Source organism: Nipponia nippon, unplaced genomic scaffold, assembly GCF_047370975.1.
Source record: "Nipponia nippon isolate SJK-2023a ecotype South Korea unplaced genomic scaffold, ASM4737097v1 scaffold_26, whole genome shotgun sequence".
NCBI lineage: Eukaryota > Metazoa > Chordata > Aves > Pelecaniformes > Threskiornithidae > Nipponia > Nipponia nippon.
Window position 1 is genome coordinate 1,515,804 of NW_028262343.1, and position 22,173 is coordinate 1,537,976.

General features: G+C 44.8%; 1 long non-coding RNA gene across 1 annotated transcript; it reads right to left on the reverse strand.

Annotated features, from left to right (window-relative positions):
- Positions 1–6,312: 6,312 nt before the first annotated feature.
- On the reverse strand, positions 6,313–7,531 carry LOC148055140 (uncharacterized). The gene is made up of 2 exons (XR_015705820.1): positions 7,443–7,531; positions 6,313–7,170 (listed from the first exon to the last, which is right to left on the reverse strand). It is a non-coding gene; the product is annotated as an uncharacterized LOC148055140 (long non-coding RNA).
- Between the last annotated feature and the right edge of the window lie 14,642 nt (positions 7,532–22,173).

Genomic DNA, 22,173 nt, shown 5'->3' on the forward strand with positions numbered 1-22,173 from the left:
TCTGGGAAAACATTACTTAAGCCTTGTCCACTTCTTATACTCTTCCTAAAGCACCCTCTATCAGCCATCGTTGGAGGCAGACTATTGGTGCAAACAGACCTTAGACCTGACCTGGTGTGATCATTCATTTGTAGTAACATGACTGTTTCGGTGTGAAAGCTGGGTATTGCCTTTAATGTTCGCAAGCTAAGGCAACAAGCATAGCTACAGCAATATTACTATTTAAATATTTAGTCCAGGGGTGCATTTTTATTTGCAACTGCTTATGGTTTTGGTCTGTGTCCCCATTTTGTAAAACAATCAAGTAATATTCTGTGATTTCCAGAGAATTTTTGGAGGATGCTTCTGTTGTTTGAGGTACTTGGATAATATTATAGGAAAGCTGGAAACAGCTCTGGAACTGTCCAGTTCAATTTCTAGCTTGTTTTGTGCAGTAAAACTGTGATTATTCCCATTAAGATTATGATCATGGGTAACGTAAAATGCAATTAAGTGAATGCCATACTGATTTTCTTTAGTATGCTCTGCAGTCATACTGCCTCAAGCTGTATTCTCATTAGATGTTAATGAACTTAGATGTAATGCAGTAGGACGAACTTGCATGAAAGGCCTTTAGGGAACAGATAGTTGCTTCAGTTTCTAGTTCAACAGAGTGCTGTCCTCTTTGGTGATATCATTGGACAAGTGGCTTTCAGGCCAAACTATTCTAGACAGAAGATATCTAAGTGATTAACTTCATGAGTGTGATATGATAGGAAATTAAAAATATCTACTAACATTTTTGCAATAGATTTAACCGATACCCTAATTTATTCCAAATGCTGAATTAAATGTTAAGGTAGAAACATGCTGGTAGAGAAATACTCTTGCCTCTAAGTTAGCTAAACCAATTATCAGACACTGGCATTTTATTTTCCAAGGTTACTGAATATTAGGTGTCAAAATGCATACTGCAGCTACTTTAGTTGACCAAACAAATGTTCATTTCGGGGTTGAGACATTAAAGGAAGCCACCAATTTAATAGTAAATTCTGCACTGTGGACAAATTCTGAGTAAAACTCCTGTGTTTTTGTTTTTTTCAGTTGGTTCATGCCATTTGGTTACTGCTATACATTTTAATGTATTTTGGTGGTGTGTTCTGTTTTAAAACAGAGCAACTTTTCCAAGAATAGGAAATAAATGCTGCAGTTTGTACTGTTCACTGTTATGCATATAAAATGCTTTGGCATGCATTTAGATGGCGAGAGCTTCATAAATGAACTTTTGTTCCTGTGAGCAGTCCAAGTAATGGTGATCCATGCTGTGAAAAGTCTACCTCTATTTGCACTTAAAAGTTGTAACTAGAAACATCAGCCAGATGTCTCTAGAGGAAAAAAAATGTAAGCCTGGAACACTTCTATGATGAGAAGCAAATTATTCTCATAATATATGAAATCAGGACAAAGAACAGAAGGTAAGAACAGTATCATCATCCCTTAAGTTTGTTATGGCTACTTTTTCAGTAATACAATTTTTCCACAGTATTTCCAGATGAGAATTTCAATATGCTGCTAAAATGAACAATTTGGAAACCATGGAAAAGCTGTTTAAAAAGAATGTTAATATAAATGCTGTAGATACTGTTAGTATGAAGTGTCTGACAGATCACTGGTCTGAAATGTGACTCCTCTGGGGTTTCATGGTGGAATCCCAATGTGCTAGCCCTATCAACTGCAAGGCAGTGAGGCTGCCAGAGTCCCTCTTAAGAACCAATTAAGCAGAGCTTCACATGTTCAGTATGGACTGTAGGATTTCATGCAGCATAATTCGCAGGTCTTCTTTGCATTTAGTTACTAGTGTGTTGTGGTGGGTTAACCTTGGCTGGATGCCAGGTGTCCACCAAGATGCTCTATCATTCCCCCTCCTCAACTGGGCAGGGGAAAGAAACTATGACGAAAGGCTCGTGGGTCGAGATAAGGACAGGGAGATCACTCAGCAGTTACTGTCACGGGCAAAACAGACTCGACTTGGGGAAATTAATTTAATTTACTGACAATCAAATCAGAGTAGGATAATGCGAAATAAAAACTAAATCTTAAAACACCTTCCCCCCACCCCTCCCTTCTTCCCAGGCTCAACTTCACTCCCAAATTCTCTACCTCCTTCCCCCTCTGAGTGGCACAGGGGGATGGGGAATGGGGGTTGGGGTCAGTTCACCACACGTTGTCTCTGCCGCTCATTCCTCCTCACACTCTTCCCCTGCTCCAGTGTGGGGTCCCTCCCACAGGAGACAGTCCTCTACAAACTTGTCCAACATGGGTCCTTCCCATGGGCTGCAGTTCTTCATGAATTGCTCCAGCATGGGTCCTTTCCATGGGGTGCAGTCCTTCAGGAACGGACTGCTGGAGCGCAGACTCCTCTCCACGAGGCCACAGCTCCTGCCAGGAGCCTGCTCCAGCATGGGCTCGCCACGGATTCACAGCCACTTTGAGGCACATCCACCTGCTCTGGTGTGGGGCCCTCCACGGGCTGCAGTCCTTCAGGAACGGACTGCTGGAGCGCAGACTCCTCTCCATGAGGCCACAGCTCCTGCCAGGAGCCTGCTCCAGCATGGGCTCACCACGGATTCACAGCCGCCTTTGAGGCACATCCACCTGCTCTGGTGTGGGGTCCTCCACGGGCTGCAGGTGAATATCTGCTCCACCGTTAACCTCCATGGGCTGCAGGGGGACAGCCTGCCTCACCAAGGTCTTCACCAGAGGCTGCAGGGGAATCTCTGCTCCAGTGCCTGGAGCACCTCCTCTCCCTCTGTCAAACAAGCCTTTGATCAAATTAAACAGGAGATCGTTCACGCAGTAGCCCTTGGGCCAGTCTGGACAGGACAAGATGTAAAAAATGTGATGGGTCCTGTCGTCTTGTGGGGAAGCATCAGAGGTGGAAAGCTGCTGTATGGAGTCCTATATGACAAGTCGCAGAAACTGCTGAAGGAGAAGGTGAATTGAGTCAGTTTGCAGAGGTGAAAGCCATCCAGCTGGCTTTAGATATTGCTGAACGAGAAAAGTGGCCAATGCTCTATCTCTATACTGAATCATGGATGGTGGCAAACGCCCTGTGGGGGTGCTTACAGCAATGGAAGCAGAGCAACTGGCAGTGCAGAGGCAAACCCATCTGGGCTGCTGCATTGTGGCAAGATATTGCTGCCTGGGCAGAGAACCTGGTTGTAAAAGTATGTCACGTAGATGCTCACGTACCCAAGAGTCGGGCCACTGAAGAACATCAAAACAACCAGCAGGTGGATCAGGCTGCTAAGATTGAAGTGGCTCAGCTGGATCTGGACTGGCAACAGAAGGGTGAATTATTTCTAGCTCGGTGGGCCCATGACACCGCAGGCCACCAAGGAAGAGATGCAACATATAGATGGGCTCGTGATCGAGGGGTGGACTTGACCATGGACACTATTGCACAGGTTATCCATGAATGTGACACATGCGCTGCAATCAAGCAAGCCAATCAGTTCAAGCCTCTCTGGTATGGAGGACGATGGCTGAAATATCAATATGGGGAGGCCTGGCAGATTGATTATATCACACTCCCACAAACCCACCAAGGCAAGCGCCATGTGTTTTACAATGGTGGAAGCAACCACCGGATGGCTGGAAACATATCCCGTGTCCCATGCCACCGCCCAGAACACTATCCTGGGCCTTGAAAAGCAAGTCCTATGGCGACATGGCACCCCAGAAAGAATTGAGTCAGACAACAGGACTCATTTCCGAAACAGCCTCATAGACACCTGGGCCAAAGAGCGTGGCATTGAGTGGGTATATCACATCCCCTATCATGCACCAGCCTCCGGGAAAATCGAATGATACAATGGACTGTGAAAGACTACACTGAGAGGAATGGGTGCTGGGACATTCAAACACTGGGATACCCATTTAGCAAAGGCCACCTGGTTAGTCAACACTAGGGGATCTGCCAATCGAGCTGGCCCTGCCCAATTAGAACTTTTACGTACTGTACAGGGGGATAAAGTCCCTGTAGTGCACATAAAAAATATGCTGGGGAAGACAGTCTGGGTTACTCCTGCCTCAGGCAAAGGCTAACCCATTTGTGGGATTGCTTTTGCTCAAGAACCTGGGTGCACTTGGTGGGTGATGCGGGAGGATGGGGAAGTCCGATGTGTACCTCAAGGGCATTTGATTTTGGGTGAAAATAGCCAGTGAACTGAATTGCATGATGTTAATTGCTATATAATACTGGATGTCATCACTTCTGTGATTACTATATGCCATATCAACAGTATACAGTAAGAATCACCCAGACCAATGAAGCATGAACTTTGAGGAAACCAAGTGCAGTGGTGATGGAACCAGAACTGGCTTCAGCATGCAACAATCCAACACCACACACCATCTTTCCTGCCCTGAAAGACTGTCATGACAGATGGAGCCCAAAGTCATGGCCTAAATGAACTCAACGAACGTTTTAGAGGGATGGCCCATAGACTAAGGAAATGATATCTATGTGTAAATATATATATCAAAATACTGGAAAAGTGGTGGTGACTAATTGAATATATTGGAAGGTGTAAGACGTATATGGTATGGAATAAGGGGTGGATACTGTCCTGGTTTCAGCTGGGATAGAGTTAATTTTCTTCTTAGTAGCTGGTATAGTGCTGTGTTTTGGATTTAGGATGAGAATAATGTTGATAACACACTGACGTTTTAGTTGTTGCTAAGTAGTGCTTACACTAGTCAAGGACTTTTCAGCTTCCCATGCTCTGCCAGGTGCACAAGAAGCTGGGAGGGGGCACAGCCAGGACAGCTGACCCAGACTGGCCAAAGGGCTATTCCATACCATATGACATCATGCCCAGTATATAAACTGGGGGGAGTTGGCCGGGGGGCAGCGATTGCTGCTTGGGGATAGGGTGGGCATTGGTCAGCGGGTGGTGAGCAATTGTATGGTGTATCACTTGCTTTGTATATTATTATTGTATTATTATTATTATATTATCATTATTATTATTATTACTACTTCTATTACTACTATTCTATTTCATTTTACTTCAATTATTAAACTGTTTTTATCTCAACCCATGAGTTTTCTCCCTTTTACCCTTCGAATTTTCTCCCTGATTCCACTGGGGCGGGGAGGGGGGAGTGAGCAAGCCGCTGTGTGGGCCTTAGTTACTGGCTGGGGTTAAACCACGACACCCTCCTTCTTCACTGACCTTGGTGTCTGCAGGGTTTTTTTCTCTCACATATTCTCACTCCTCTCTCTTTCAGCTGTTGTTGCGCACAAGTTTTTCCCCCCTTCTTAAGTATGTTATCACAGAGGCGCTACCATCATCGCTGATTGGCTTAGCTTTGGTCAGCAGTGGGTCCGTCTTGGAGCTGGCTGGCACTGGGTCTGTTGGACATGGGGGAAGCTTTTGGCATCTTCTCACAGAAGCCACCCCTATGGCCTCCCTGCTACCAAAACCTTGCCACGTAAACCCAATATATCTGTGCATAAAATTGAGAACTAAAGACATCTGAATTATGGTCCGTGCTCTAATATTGACTCTGCATTCTTGGGTGATTAATTTCTCAAGTTCCCCATCTTTCAGAGCGGGAGGACTTAACCTCACAGTCACTTTGAGAATGAACTTATGCTGCTAGCATTACAAATTTCAAATGCCGGTGAAGTGTGAAGCGTTATTATTCAGTGTGTATGGAATCACATGAGCATTCTACCATGTCTTCTGTCTTCAGGCTGAGATCAGAGTTCAGATTTACCACAAATAGATGAAAATGCATTTCTTACATTGATATCAACTCTTGGTCTAAAATCTGAGGACATATACTTCACAGTTACAAAATATAGTGCTGTGTTCCACATTAGAGGTAATTCAACAATGGAGGGGTCTTTATATTAATCTGGGAGCTGTGGAGAAGTGTTTGCCCTCAGTGGCTATAGAATCATGGAATTGTTTCGCTTGGAAAAGACCTTTAAGATCATCAAGTCCAACTGTTAACCTAGCACTGCCAAGTCCACCACTAAACCATGACCCTAAGTTCCTGAAGGACTGCACCCTGTGGAAGGGACCCACGCTGGAGCAGTTTGTGAAGAACTGCAGCCTGTGGGTAGGACCCACATTGTCTTGCTACATCAAATCTGAAAAGACTGGGAAGAGGTTTAAATTGTACCTTTGTTACCGCAAACCAGTCCAAAAACTTTCTAACACCAATTTGGCATTTAGAAAGTAGGCATTCTTTATTGCAGCGCTGGATGCGCGGGGGATATCTCCACCTAGCGTGCATGCCGTAGGTCATGCCAGCAAAGTATTTATCAAACTTAAAACATACATATTCATTAATTTTCCAAGAAAAGTCATTAATATTACAATTATTTCCCAGAAATCATTAACATATTTCCCCTCCCACCAGAGCATGTGCTGTTTAATTCTGGGGATTCTTTCAGGGGTCCTTGGTGGTCGGTACCCTCAAATTCGAGCTGTCCGCTTGTTGACCTCATTGATTTTTTCCACCTAATCATGCTGATTTGGCTGTTCTCTTTTGTTAGGAACACAGCTGACACTCCCTAATGTTCAGGGAGTTTCTTGTTTTATGTTCAGACTCCCCATTATCTTTGTTCTGAGTTCACTCTTTCATTCAGAGATTCCTTCTTATCTTACAGGCCTCTCCTCTGTCCTTGGTTTCTGATGGCATGCTGGTGATTAACTTTCTTCATAGCTCCTCTCTGTCCTTGGTAGCTGTCAATTGTTGGTGATTAACTACTTCTAAGCAATCCTTGATGATTAACATTTTGAAGCAGTCCTTGGTGATTAACTTCTTTTTCTGAATCCCACATGTAACAATTTGATAAAAGCCCCCACTGGTGAGGGGGCAAGTTGCTCCGGTGCCGACCCGATCCGCAGCAGAGCAGCAGACCTTGGCGTACAGGGGGGTTTCCTGAGGCAGGGAAATGCCAGGGCAGCGGAGAGACCCACCAGGAGCCGGCAGCTCTTGCGAGAGTCACCGAGGAGACCTGGGCGTTGTCACAGCAACCGCAGGAAATTTAAATGCAGTGTAACTGAAACTAGCAATAAGTCATCGAGGCGAGCTGCTCCGGTGCTGGCCCAGTCTGCAGCGAAGCAGCAGATCTTGACGTACGGGGGGGGTTCCTGAGGCAGGGAAACACTAGAACAGCAGAGAAACCAGCCAGCTCTCATGGGAGATGCTGATGAGGCCTGGGCATTGCCAGAGCAACCGCGGCTGCCACCCCCCACCCCCACCTATAAAAAGCAGCATAGTGAGCACTAGCAACTAGGGTGTAGTGCAGCAGTTTGTGTGGAAGGGTGTCATCACCCTACCAGCTCAAAAAGTCAGTTCAATTGGTGGCCATCACCCTCCCACAAGGAGCTTAGCTATGGTAACTACCCAGCAGAAAGCAGTATGTCCTCTGCACTCACCAGAACTGATATGGCTACCCAAACAGAGCTCCCACAAAAACATGCAGCCACTCAGATCTCAGGCTGTAGAGAGTGCCAGAGCCTTTCACTAGTGCCTGATGGCAGTAGTGAGAACACCTGTGTGAGGTGTGACCAAGTAGATGATCTGCTCAGCCTGGTAGCAGAGCTATGAGAGGAAGGAGAAAGGTTAAGGAGCATCAGGGAATCTGAGAGAGACTGGTGGAACCATGCTCTGCCCTCCTTAAGACAGTGTCGTGTTTTCAGCTGGGAGTTAATTAGATAGAGTTAATTTTCTTCTTAGTAGCTGGTATAGTGCTGTGTTTTGGGTTTAGGATGAGAATAATGTTGCACACTGATGTTTTGGTTCTTGCTAAGTAGTGCTAAGCTGTTGCTAAATAGTTGCTCAGTAGTGCTTACACTGGTCAAGGACTTTTCAGCTTCCCATGCTGGGTGCATGGGGGGGGGGGCTGGGAGGGAGCACAGCTGGGGGGCTGACCCAGACTGGACAAAGGGTTATTCCATATCATATGACGTCATGCTCAGTATATAAGATGGGGGAAGAAGAGGGAGGGATGTTTGTTGCAATGGCATTTGTCTTCCCAAGTAACCGTTACACATGATGGAGCCCTGCTTTCCTGGAGATGGCTGAACACCTGCCTGCCGATGGGAAGTAGTGAATGAATTCCTTGTTTTGCTTGGTTTGCGTGCGCAGCTTTTGCTTTACCTATTTAACTGTTCTATTTTTATTTTACTTCCATTATTAAACTGTCTTTATCTCAACCCATCAGTTTTCTCCCTTTTACCTTTCCGATTCTCTCCCCCATCCCACTGGGGGGGCGGGGAGTGAGTGAGCAGCTGTGTGGTGCTTAGTTGCTAGCTGGGGTTAAACCATGACAGACAGAAACAGGAACATCCACCGGAAAAATCACAAAATCAAGGGGATCCTACCCCTGCCAGGCTGAAGGCAGTAGCTTAAAGGAAAGGAGTGAATAGAGGCAAGTCTGCACTTGGGGTGGCAGGTGAACCCCCTCCCTGTCTAGTCAATTGATGATGTGGATAATGGTCCATCTACACCAGAGGTGTTGCCAAGGTCAGAAAGGTCTACCCCCTGTATCACAACCACCTCCATGAGGAAGAAAAGACGGGTTATAGTTGTAGGTGACTCCCTTCTGAAGGGAACAGAGGGTCCAGTATGCCAGACAGACCCTCCTCTTAGGGAAGTCTGCTGCCTCCCTGGGGCCCGGGTTAAGGACATCACTAGGAAACTTCCTAGCCTGGTATGGCCCTCGGACTATTACCCATTACTACTCTTCCATGTGGGTGGTGATGAAGTTGCAACACTATCGCAGGAGAAGAGTCAGAGATCACTCAGACAGATCTGAGCTAGTAGTTAGTTTCTTGAGTAAATCAGTAAATTTAGGTAAGTAAAATATTTAATAAAATATTTAATAAAATATTTAATAAGTACAGATGGATTGGCGGTCAATACTCTACTATTTACTACACTTAAAGTTAGTATGGGATACAAAGATTATTGCATAAGCTTACTATATGTATCTTAAATGTTATATGCATGCAAAAAATGTCACTTACCAACCCATCGATGTCTGGTGACAGGTAAGGGATCTCTCAGCCTCGAGGGGTAACCTTGAGAGGCGTCGCTACTCAAGGGGCGATCACCGCTGTGCAGCCAGCTGCTATGGAGGGAGAGCTCAATGGACCCTGATGGCTGCAGATATTTATAGCGTAAAGTGGTTGATTCATAGTCAGATTTTCTGCTGTGTTAATGCAGTTTTAGCCGCTTATCAGCCCAGTCTCCAGCCAAACGTTTTTTTTGGGGTTTGGTGCTGAGTTCTCACTGATAGCCTCACAATAGGATTAACTTCGATTAGGCCTACTTGCTGAGCATCTGCTTGGACCAAAATTCAGTTAGTTCAAACAGGAGGAGTGCATCCATCACAAACATGTAGTCCAAGGGCAATCAAAAGAGACTTCAGGGCCTTGGGACAGTTGGTAAGGGGATCTGGGGCACAGGTTATTTGTTCCTCTCTCCTTCCAGTTGCAGGCAGCAACACTGGAAAAAACAGACAGACCCAGTCTATTGATACATGGCTCCATGGCTGGTGTTACCACCACAATTTTGGGTTTTTCGATAATGGGATGGTCTACACAACACCAGGCCTGCTGGCATCAGATGAGATTCATCTTTTCAAAGGGGGAAGAAGGTCTTTGCTCAGGAGCTAGCAGGGCTCATTGACAGAGCCTTAAACTAGACTTGAAGGGGGAGGGGGATAATATTACACTTACCCGTGACAAGCTGTGGGATGACATGCCAAGGTCAGAGGGACGGGATGCTAGTGAGGGCCCTCAGCCTGTTGCTCTGAGACTTGCTGGGTACGCTGCAGCACACTTGAAGCCTTATGGAAATGAGCCAGGGGTTCCTGAGGTAATAGGAGCCAACATGGAAACACCAGTGAAATACCTCAAAGGAATTAAGGTGTGTTCTTCTAAAAAAGGTGACACAGCCAACAGCCCAGCTGAAGTCCCTCTGCACCGATGCACGCAGCATGGGCAAGAAACAGGAGGAGTTGGAAGCCACCATGCTGCTAGAAAGCTATGACCTAGTTGCCATTACTGAAACTTGGTGGGACGAATCCCATGACTGGAGTGCAGCTATCAATGGCTACAGGCTGTTCAGAAGGAACAGGCGAGGAAGGAGGGGCGGAGGCGTTGCCCTCTACATCAAGAAATGGACGGAGTGTGAAGAGCTGTCCCTGAAGTATAGCCACGAGCAGGTTGAAAGCTTATGGGTAAGAATTAGAGACCGAGCCAGCAAAGAACCTTGTAGTTGGCGTCTACTACAGGCCGCCCGATCAAGGGGAGCCTATTGACGAAGCCTTCTTACTTCAGCTACAGGAGGCATCGCGCTCGCAGGCTCTCGTCCTGCTGGGGGATTTCAGCCACCCCGACATCTGCTGGAAAAGTAGCACGGCGAGCTGCAAGCAATCCAGGAGACTCCTGGAGCGCATCGAGGATAACTTCTTAAGCCAGGTAATAGACAGCCCTACCAGATGGGGATGCATTACTGGACCTCTTGGTCACCAATGCAAGTGAGCTAATCAGAGACATCAAGATTGGAGGCAGCCTGGGCTGCAGTGATCATGCACTGGTGGAGCTCGCAGTCCTGAGGGATATGGGACAGGCGAAGAGTAAAGTCAGGACCCTGAATTTTAGGAAAGCAAACATCCAGCTGTTCAAGGAGTTAGTCAATGGGACCCCCTGGGAAACTGCCCTCAGGGACAGGGGAGCAGCAGAACAGAGCTGGCAGATCTTTAAGGATGCTTTCCATAGAGCACAAGAGCTCTCGATCCCCAGGTGTAAGAAATCAGGAAAGGAAGGGAAGAGACTGGCATGGCTGAGTCAAGACCACCTGGTCAAACTAAAGGGCAAGAAGGAAATGGGCAGGCAGTGGAAGCAGGGACAGGTATCCTGGGAAGAGTATAGGGACGCTGCCCAGTTGTCTAGGGATGGGGTCAGGAAGGCCAAGGCGCAGCTGGAGCTGAACTTGGCAAGGGATGCAAAGAAGGGCTTCTATAGGTATGTCAGCCAGAAAAGGAAGGTCAAAGAAAGTGTACCCCCGATGAACATGACTGGCAAACTGGTAACAACGGACGAGGAGAAGGCTGAGGTACTCAACAACTTTTTTGCCTCAGTCTTCAATGGCAGTCGCTCTTCCCACACCTCTCGAGTGGATGGACCTCAAGGCAGGGACTGGGGGAGCAAAGTCCCTCCCACTGTATGAGAAGATCAGGTTTGAGACCACCTGAGGAATCTGAACATACATAAGTCTATGGGACCTGATGAGATGCATCCCAGAGTCCTGAGGGAATTGGCTGATGTAGTTGCCGAGCCACTCTCCATGATATTTGAAAAGTCATGGCAGTCAGGTAAAGTCCCTGGGGACTGGAAAAAGGGAAACATTGCACCCATTTTTAAAAAGGGTAGAAAGGAGGACCCTGGGAACTACCGACCTGTCACCCTCACCTCTGTGCCTGGGAAGATCATGGAACAGATCCTCCTAGAAGCTATGCTAAGGCACATGGAGGACAGGGAGGTGATTCGAGACAGCCAGCATGGCTTCACCAAGGGCAAGTCCTGCCTGACCAACCTAGTGGCCTTCTATGATGGAGTGACTACATCAGTGGACAAGGGAAGAGCTGTGGATGTCATCTATCTGGACTTCTGTAAGGCCTTTGACACGGTCCCCCACACCATCCTTCTCTCTAAATTGGAGAGAGATGGATTCGAAGGGTGGACTATTTGATGGATAAGGAATTGGCTGGATGGTCACATCCAGAGGGTAGTGGTCAGTGGCTCGATGTCCGGATGGAGATCAGTGATGAGTGGTGTCCCTCAGGGGTTCGTACTGGGGCCAGTACTGTTTAATATCTTCATCAATGACATAGTGGGATTGAGTGCACCCTCAGCAAATTTGCAGATGACACCAAGCTGAGTGGTGCAGTTGACACGCCTGAGGGACGGGATGCCATCCAGAGGGACCTGGACAAGCTGGAGAAGTGGGCCTGTGTGAACCTCATGAGGTTCAACAAGGCCAAGTGCAAGGTCCTGCACCTGGGTCAGGGCAATCCCTGGTATCAATGCAGGCTGGGGGATGAAGGGATTGGGAGCAGCCCTGTGGACAAGGACTTGGGGGTACTGATAGACGAAAAGCTGGACATGAGCCGGCAATGTGTTCTCACAGCCCAGAAAGCCAACCATATCCTGGGCTGCATCAAAAGAAGCGTGGCCAGCAGGTTGAGGGTAGTGATTCTGCCCCTCTACTCTGCTCTGGTGAGACCCCACCTGGAGTACTGCATCCAGCTCTGGAGCCCTCAGCACAGGAAGGACATGGACCTGTTGGAACGGGTCCAGAGGAGGGCCACGAAGATGATCAGAGGGCTGGAACACCTCTCCTATGAGGACAGGCTGAGAGAGTTGGGGTTGTTCAGCCTGGAGAAGAGAAGGCTCCGGGGAGACCTTTCAGACCTTGCAGCCTTTCAGTACTTAAAGGGGGGTTATAAGAAAGATGAGTACAAATGTTTTAGCAAGGCCTGTTGTGATAGGACAAGGGGTAATGGTTTTAAACTAAAGGAGGGTAGATTCAGACTAGATATAAGGAAGAAATTTTTTATGGTGAGAGTGGTGAAACACTGGAACAGGTTGCCCAGAGAGGTGGTAGATGCCCCATTCCTGGAAACATTCAAGGTCAGGTTGGACAGGGCTCTGAGCAACCTGATCTAGTTGAAGACGTCCCTACTCATTGCATGGGGGTTGGACTAGATGACCTTTAAAGGTCCCTTCCAACCCAAACCATTCTATGATTCTATATCATTCAAACAGAAGCTATTAGAAAACTTAAGTCAAAAGTTATATCATTGTTCTTGTAAACTCCACCCATAGCTTTGCACATACTACCTGGAGTTTTACAGTGAATGGCATCATCTGTTACACTTGAAAATCTGCCACCTGTTCTCGGTTCTGAGGCAGTGACCACTTCAGGACACACTGCTGAAACTTCGGAGTCACTACAGCGTAACAAAGCAGCTCTTCATATTCATCTTGTCACAAAGTGATGACAAATAATTATAAAACTACAATTACATTTCTAAAAACTAGGTATATGTAGAAAGGACTGGAAATGGTTTTAGATAATTTTTGAGAGTATTTTTTTTATTTTGGTGGAAACTAAGAGGATTTCCCTTAACATTGCAAAAGCGAGCTGTTTTCTTACGACTTAGAGGCCAGTTATACCGGTTATAATAATTTATCTTCCTCTTATTTCATGTTCATTCTGATTACGACTAGATGCAGTGTAATAGTTACACAGAAAGACTTTGCTCGATGAAAGAACTGGATACTGTAATAGGCACCTTAAGCAAAAACATGGACTAAAAAAAAATTGTTCTAGATCATGTAAGCTATTAATCACCTGATACTATTTCTGATTATTGCTATTACTGCAAAGGAAAAAAAAAATAGTATGTATTTTTACAGCCATGACAAAGATGCTACTGAGAAGCATCACATTTCACATTCTATAACATTACAATTTCTTTGGTAGGAGTTCTAAATACCATCATCAAAAGAAATTTGATTAGCTAGTATTTTCTTTAGATTAGATATAATTATTCTCACCTTATGTTATGCATTTTTAAAATTATATAGGTATAAGGAATGTGTATATATAACTAATATAAAAGCTTTCCTATTAAAAAGTTATAAACCAGTCTAACTGGCATGTGGCATTATACTGTGTACCAAAGTAAGCCAATTAACATTTTTTTGAAATCTCCTAATTAAATAGATTTTCAGAATGAAAGTATTTAAAGTTCAATGTGAAACTGTGAACAATCTGTATTATAGCTTAAACATACAATCCATTCCAACAGTAATTAATTAAAAAAGTTCCAATAACAGTTAAATGCTGAAGCTGATCAAAGCCACTAATTAAACATTTGGAAAAAAATGCCAATTGGAAAGTATTAAACCAGGCCACTAGCAGTAGTTTTTTCTTCACTTAATACTATTGTACTAATTCTGTTTAGTATCCTATGAGGTCAAATCTCAGAAACCAATTGTGAATTGAAAAATTATTTTCCTCTTCAAGCTAATGCCAGCGAGCCTAGCTAAACCGCGAGCTCCACAGTGGAGGAGCTCATGCAGGCGGAAAGCTCGCCTTAGGTCAGAAGTTTCTTCAAGCGCCAGTACGCTCTTCGCTAAGCTGTCCGCTACTTCATTCCCAGCAGAAAGAAAACTCGGTATGGAACTATGACTATTAACATGGATAGGACAGACAGGAGCGGTTCTCATTTGCAGTGCGGTGAGCAACATTCCGGCAATCTCCGACGTTGCCCCAGGTGCCCATCGGCACTTCTTCAGTAACTTATATACATAGCAAGAGTCTGTGATTAGATCCAAGGCCTCTTTGGGCCATTGAGTGAGAGCCATCCATACCGCCTTGGCCTCAAGATACTGCACGGATTGCCCTTGATCTTGATAACTAATGTGGGTCCACTGACCATCCTCCTGCCATGTAACGACAGCTTTCCCAGTAATCGATGACGCGTCGGTAAAAACCGTGCGGCCTCCGGTGGGTTGTTCAACTATGGCACTAGCTGGCAAAAAATGGAGTACCTGGATTATCTCCCCACAGGGGTGTGGTCTTAGACCTTCAATACGACCCGTAAATTCAGCTATCGCCGCTTGCAGGAGCCCCACTTGTGGAAGTACCAACTCCCACTGTGCCAAAGAACAGGGCAATGCGATGACCTCCGGGTCCTTCCCTGTTAAGTGTTGAGTTTGCCTCCGACAGCGGAGAATAAGCTGGGATAATAATGTTGGCCAAGAAATTAAAGCCGTCTTTGGTTTGCCTTGATACAACCAAGCAAAAGGCCAGCCTTTTTCACCATTATTTTGAATTAGTAAACCATGGCCAGCGGTATCGGTCATGTAAATCAGGGCAGTGACCGGTTGTTCAGGTGTAAATCGAGCGAGACCCCAATGCTGGGCCCGCTCCATAGTTGTCCTAAGAATCTCCTGACGGTTTCTTGAAAGAGTCCTTGGAGCTAGGGGGGAATCTCCTCCTTTCAGGAGTTGATATAAGGTACTCATTTCTGCCTCAGACATTGGAATAAAGTTTCTAAGCCACAATAGTTGTCCAATTAATTTTTGCGCCTCATGGAGTGTTGTCACTGTAGTCCGAATTTCAAATGATTGTGCTGTCACGCTTCGTGGCCTCAGTTGAGTACCTAAATACTTTACTGCACGCCCTACCTGTGTTTTCCGAGGCTCAATGTGTAACCCATGTCGCTCCAAACTGACTATCAGCTGCACGCGTGCCTTTTCCAGTAACTCCTCTTGGTTGGACGCCAATAACACGTCATCCATGTAATGGAAAATGATGACCGTAGGGAAATTTTCTCGAATAGGGCGTATCGCAGCAGCTACAGCAATTTGACACAAGACTGGTGAGTTTTTCATGCCCTGGGGTAACACCTTCCATTGATATCTGGCGCACGGGTGTTGATTGTTAGGCTCAGGAACAGTAAAGGCAAAGCGTACTCTATCTTCTTCATGCAAGGGAACACTAAAAAAGCAATCTCTAATATCCATAACCACTATTTGATAGTCAGGTGGAATCATGGCCGGAGAAGGGAGGCCCGCTTGTAGCGGGCCCATGTCTTGTATACATGCATTAACTGCGCGTAGATCATGTAGCAGTCGCCACGCTCCCGATTTTTTCTTTATCGCGAAAATGGGGGTGTTCCAGGGACTTGTAGAGGGTTCGATGTGTCCTGCGTCAAGTTCTCGTTGTACCAATTGTCGAACAGCCGCCCCCTTTTCCTCTGTCAATGGACACTGCTCTACCCACACTGGTTTATCTGTCAACCAGGTGAGTTTTAATGGGCGGACACAGGCAGTGGCCATTATGATAAATTTGTACGCAGCACTGTATTCATCTTCTGCAAGCAACATCGTCCCAAGATGACAATGGGTAACTCAGCAATGGCGGGGTTACACCATGCTACCCTAGCTTGTCCGGATTCCGGATCCTTCAACATAATTTGCATTGGGTTCCTGCTTTGATGCGAGGTCTGCGTGCCTCCCGCGCCTTGCAGCGAACCTCTCGGTTCGAGTGGCCAATCATCTGGCCATAGATGTGATGGGATTACTGTAACGTCCGCTCCTGTATCTAAAAGGGCTCTTAATACGAGGCGTGGTGTTCCCCCCAACTCTGGGAGCCATGGGGTAACTATAATATCTACTTCTGGTCGTGTGGTCATGTTTAGGGTGAGTGCCACATACGGCGAGGCTCTATCCCCAGCCTCCTCTATTGCACGCTCCCATCTCCCCAAGGCAGCTGAGTTGGATATTGCATCATTGGGACCACAGGCGACTGTGCTGGTCCCGGGGAAGGAGAGACTCCCTGTGCCATATATTGCGCTGCTGTCGTCGGGCCTGTTGAGCTGATCGCTGGGGCAGGTGGGGATGGCACGGCCCTCAGCCATCCCCTCTTCTCGTTTCCCCAGCCCGGTCTCCTTTGCTGACTCCCCGATTTGCACTGTCGAGCTCTGTGGCCTAGTCGCCCACAGCGCCAGCATCGTAGGTCTCTCTCTCCTTCCCCTGTTCCAGGGGTGTTTATTTTTGAAGGGCATTGTCGCGCCATGTGTCCTTGCCCCCCACACCTATGGCACATAAGTCGTGCGTCTCGGCAGGCCACATGGACCGCAGCCACTACCGGTTGCATACTTTGCACCTGTTCCTGTTCCAGCACGTAACGAATCATCTGTGAAAGCGTGGTCCCTATGGGTAACTGTCTTAGCAACACTGCAGTTTGTGGGTTTGCTTGCGTACGTGCACAGTCAAGCAATATCGCCTCCTTAGCCTGCTCAGGAAGTCGAGCAACCTGGAGCGCCGCTTGCAGCCGGTCTAAAAACTTTGTGAAGGGCTCACTTAACGATTGCCGTATTTGGACCCATGGAGGCTCCCTTTTATCAAGAGCCGCGATGATGCGTATCGCTTCCTGGGCAGCTTTCAAAGATGCAGCAAAATCGCGCCCCCGCATTCGCTGAGCCTGTGCCTGAGGAGTTGCGAACTGCCCTTCACCCATCAACTGCTCTAAAGTCACTCCTGCCATGGGATGGTCGGCCTGTTGCGCCTCGATAACAACTTGGGTGCACCAATTCCTCCACTCCTCCCTAAACAATACCATCATCGAGGGGGTCAATACGGCCTGCATCAACTGAATGATATCAAAAGGTGCAAGCGGCGTTGCAAAAACACAGTCTAGTAGGACTTGGGTTTCTGGGGAATTTAATCCATGACTTTTCACCGTTGTGACCAATTCTTTCACCAACTTCGCATCTAACGGTTGCCATTCATATCCTCCACCTGGGGCTGCTCGGATAGGAAATGCTTGAATCGGAGGGGCCTGGAATCGCACTCCTTCCAAGACACAATTTTTTGCAATCATCCGCCAATCCGTCCCGTTTGCCCTTTCTTTCGGCATTCCCCCTGGCATAAGACTTTCCGCATTTGCCACCACCCCTCTCAATCGGCTGATCAATGCCTCGAGTTCCCTTGAAACCTCGTTAGTCCGTCTCAGAAGCGGGAGCAACAATCGAGGATCCCTCGTCACCCCCTTCGCCCTCACTGCTATCAGAGCTCATGGGGTAATCGTGTACAGGCTCCCTCCACTGTGAGGGAATACCAGTTTGATTTCCCATTGCCCCAGGGATAGGGGTTCCCTCTGGTGGCTCAGGTATCACTGGCAGTGCCGGGGGAGCCCTACCACCCCCCCCCCCGATGTCCTGCGCTCCGCTCTCTGTGTGTCCAGCACTCGTCGATCACTGGGATACAATGGGGCGTCCTCAGGTGTTTTGCCTTCCTTTTCTCCTTCCCGCCATCTTCCTTCACGTAGTTCACGATACCGCTGGGATCCCACATCGGCCCCCGGGACCCAATCCAGCAACCTATCAGTCAGCTCCCTTTCCACACATTGTTGCAACTCGCCCCAGGGGTATTGAGGAAGTGGCAGATCCGCCGGTGCAGGAGGTGCCGAAGGTTCCGTGGGTGGCCGCTCTAAACTCCCCACTTGTATCGGGAACACCTTTCCCGACTCCTTTGTTCCCGCTGCACCATAGTCTCCCTGCACCTCCCCTTCCTCCGTTGGCTCAGCCCCCAGTAACAACGGTTCTGTCTGTGTCCCACAGGCCACTCCTTCCCAGCCAGCCTGTGTCCCCTCCGAAACTAAACTTGTTGGCTTTAGTATCCTAATGAGGTCAAATCTCAGAAACCAATTGTGAATTGAAAAATTATTTTCCTCTTCAAGCTGGGGAAAGTTAGAGTGGAAACAACCAGTTTAAGGTATCAATTACATGTAATAAGTTGTTGAATCTAACAGTTGAAAAGGATAATGTTTTAAAACTTTCAGTATAACCCTTACATTTATGTGGGTTTCAACTAATTAGAAAACTTTTAAAGCAGCTAGGTTTTGTACATTTTCGCTGAATTCTAGTTTCCTTTCAAATTTCCATTTCCCATCTTCTAGCCTATCACGTTAAAATTAAAAGTCTAAATAAATGTATACAAAGCTATATAATTACAAACAAATACATTACATATGTTTTTGATGAGCAAAAGGAAGTACCACATTCCACATAAATGGTATAGGTAGTTGCAAATCAACAAGCTATCATTTTTTTTTTTTAATTTACCTTTATGGGTTAAATCTAAATACAGAAGTGAGAAATTGTAGCATAAATAAATAAATCCAGATCAACACCAAGACTTAAACTGATTTACTTTACAAGGAACTATTTTTCAATATATGTTCAATAGCACGTAGGAATTGGATGGTAATCGTGTAAAACATATGGAAATCCTAAGATAATGTTACATTCTACATTAAGAAAGCTGACACACGTTAGCAGTTAGACTGTGCGTCTTTACTAGGTACTTAAACTCCTTGGTACGAGCACAATTCTTTTATACTGCATGTTACGTGAAGAGCAAAAGATGATGAGCAAATTGCTGTCTATTCTACTCTGGTGCTCTTGAGCCCCTAATATAAGACAACCTGTGGTATGTGAGCTGATATTCAGAAAACAAGTCACTCTCTTTAACAGGTCAACACAGAGACAGAGATAGATATGTGAGCAAGAAAATCTTGCTATTAAACCTTGATGTTAAAACTTGCAGAGCTGCTTAGTCCAATTAAAGTTGTGTTTTATTGCCTCCACCAGTTCAGCCCATACAAATGTTTTAAGATCAAATTTATAAGGAATATCTTACAATATTCCAACCACACACATTACTGTATTCTACCACTTCCAATGTGCATCCATAGCTTTCAAAAGAAATACAGTTTAGATTCTATCAGATGTCAGAAGAAGAAAACAGATACCTTCAGATGAGTTATTCAACCAGGAACAATATGGAACTGTACAAAATTCCCTGCAGCAAAATTTCAGCAAAGTAAAAAAGCGAATATATTAGTCTTTACCTTAACTCATCTAAATTAAATGATTGTGCAGAAGACATTAGATCACTTCTCTGTTTTCTTCAAAGAGATCACGTGACCAAATAGCAACTTAAAACTAATTCTTTCCCCCAAACAAGTTAGTTTTCAGTCAGAGCTGATCCAGCTGCTTCCATGATTACCTTATGCAATTCAAGGGACATAGTAGATAAGATGTCAGGTGCAAGAAGGTGGCTCATTTTGAGTCACCCAATTTAAACGCAAGCCCACAGTCTGTCTTAGTATAGACAACCTGAGCACTCAAAATATATATATCAAGTTATGGCAGGAGATTTTTCTAGTCTTTCAAGTTCTAACACTCTTATTAAAACCCAAAGAATCCATGATGTGCAAGAATACACACTCTTACGCACCAACAGAAAGTTTCAATAGACAGCATCCGGTGAAAAAATCTGGAAATAAATGCTTATGAATTACAATATTACAACACTGATGGAATGAAGTTGAAAGCAAATATCAAAGAAAACACCATATCCCAATTGTAACCAGAAACTTTGACAAAAAAAACATCCTGGAGACTGCAATAAGAAGAATATGTAAGACACAGAGAACATTAAGTGATTAAGTGTACTATCTCAATCTTAAATATTCCATAACAAGGATGCTGCAATTGGAATGCAGTATTGATCAATAAATTTCAAATAAAACCATAATAAAACAAAATTAACAATATATCATTGTTTTACTTACTATCTTTGTTCTGCTTTAAACAAAACTTTCAAGCTGTTATGTCAACTACAAAAATTCTGTTAGAGCATAAAACTACAGAATTCTAGTTCTAAGGCCTGAAGGTCAGAGGAGTTTTGATCATTTAACGCATACTACCTTGGTTTTGTAGAAGTAAATAAATTAGTGTTGCAAAGGGCACAAGAGCGTTTAGAGGGTTGGGTGGTTTTTTTTCCTTCTTAAAGCATTATAAAAATCTGCAGATGCTGCATAAAATTTGTCCTTAGGATGACAGTCAAGGTTACTAAACAACAGGAAAACAATGAATTGAATGGACAAAGTCTTGCAGAATTCAACTATAAGTAAATGGAAAGTCTCTAATTGCCAGTGGATTCTTTTTTAAGGAAAAGGTAATAATATGGCCTCTATTTAAAAGCATCAGATTATCAAAAAAGCCCAAACAAAACAAAACGGCTCTTTCCAAATTATCTAAAAGGAGTAGAGTACTTTCCTGTCAATATTCCTATTGCTCAGCTACAACCCCTGTGTTCTTATTTTTCAACAATAAATCCTTTCCCACAGAATGTATTTTACAGTTACATAAGGTCTACCTTGCACAATTACTTTTATAAGTAGCTCTGCTTCCTACTGCGTTTCTGTTGAGTTGCAGGAGCCAAGTTATAGTCTACATTATGTATTTATCTGCTTTGCATTTAAGTAAAGCCAGATTTGCAAAGATATTTGGGCATCTGAAGATAAAAATGGAACTTAAGATTCACAGAAGCACCTAAAACCAAGTTATTCAACTGAAGTTAGGCAGCTGCTGAGATTTACAGCCCTAATCACATCTTCAACAAACTAAAATACTTTTCAAATCCAGTTCACTGCAATAAGAATGTTGCATGTCAAAACTGAATTATTGCTAGACTAGACATGTTCTCAGTTGCAAAGCGGCTATTCATTAATATTAGTTTACTTTATCATTCTCTACGAGGTGGCCTTAGAACCTCCTTGATAATCAACCAGATCATAAAAGAAAATTCTGGTCTTTCAAAATTTGTCGCACAATGCCTTCACCCTGTTTTCCAATTACAAAAGGCATTGGAAACACAGATGAATTACTATTAACGAATGCAGGTTAAGAAAATTTATCCGTGAGATATGACCACAAATAGAGAAGCATATGAACTGCCAAAACGAATCGCTCGTAAACTGGTAGTTTAAAAAGGACAAAGTCAGTCCACACAAAGACAAAATCTTAATTTAACAGTGCTTCTGCTGTACATGCCTATTCCACCAGGTGACAAAAGTGGAGATGCATTTCTGCAGGGCAACTAGCAAAACTTATTTTTGCCAAAACTAGCTTGTTTTGGATAGAATCCTATCAAAGGAAAAAACACCCCACACTACTCAAATAGCATTAAAGGATGAAAATCTGCTGCTTTCAAAAGAATAGGACAAAGACTTTATCCAGTATCTTTGCATCCTCTCAAAAGAATGCTGAGCACAGAAAAGAAAAAAACCCCACCATTATAGTTCCAGCATATCTTGGCATATTTGAAGCAGAAAAAAATAATTAGCATTTCCTTTCTGAGATTAACTTGGCCACAATCCTACTCCAAGGGAAATAAAATCCATTAAAAAAAAAAATCCAGTTCTTACAACATCATGTAAGAAGCCTTAACACATAGCTACACTTCAACCCTCAGAAATAATGCGCTTCTATCCTACTGTGTCAAATTTATGCTTCTTGATAAGACTTAACACACAAAGAATAACACCAGAAGAAAAAGGTAACAGAACTGTACTATTCTACTTATAGCCGTCATTGATCAACCTCTTAAGGTTAGATGAGAATTTTCACATAAATTGAAATTTCTTGTGAAATGCACAATAGGGAATCCAAGTGAAGATATTTTAATCTCAGATTTTTTTTTGTCTAATTTGCTTCTTTTCACTGACATT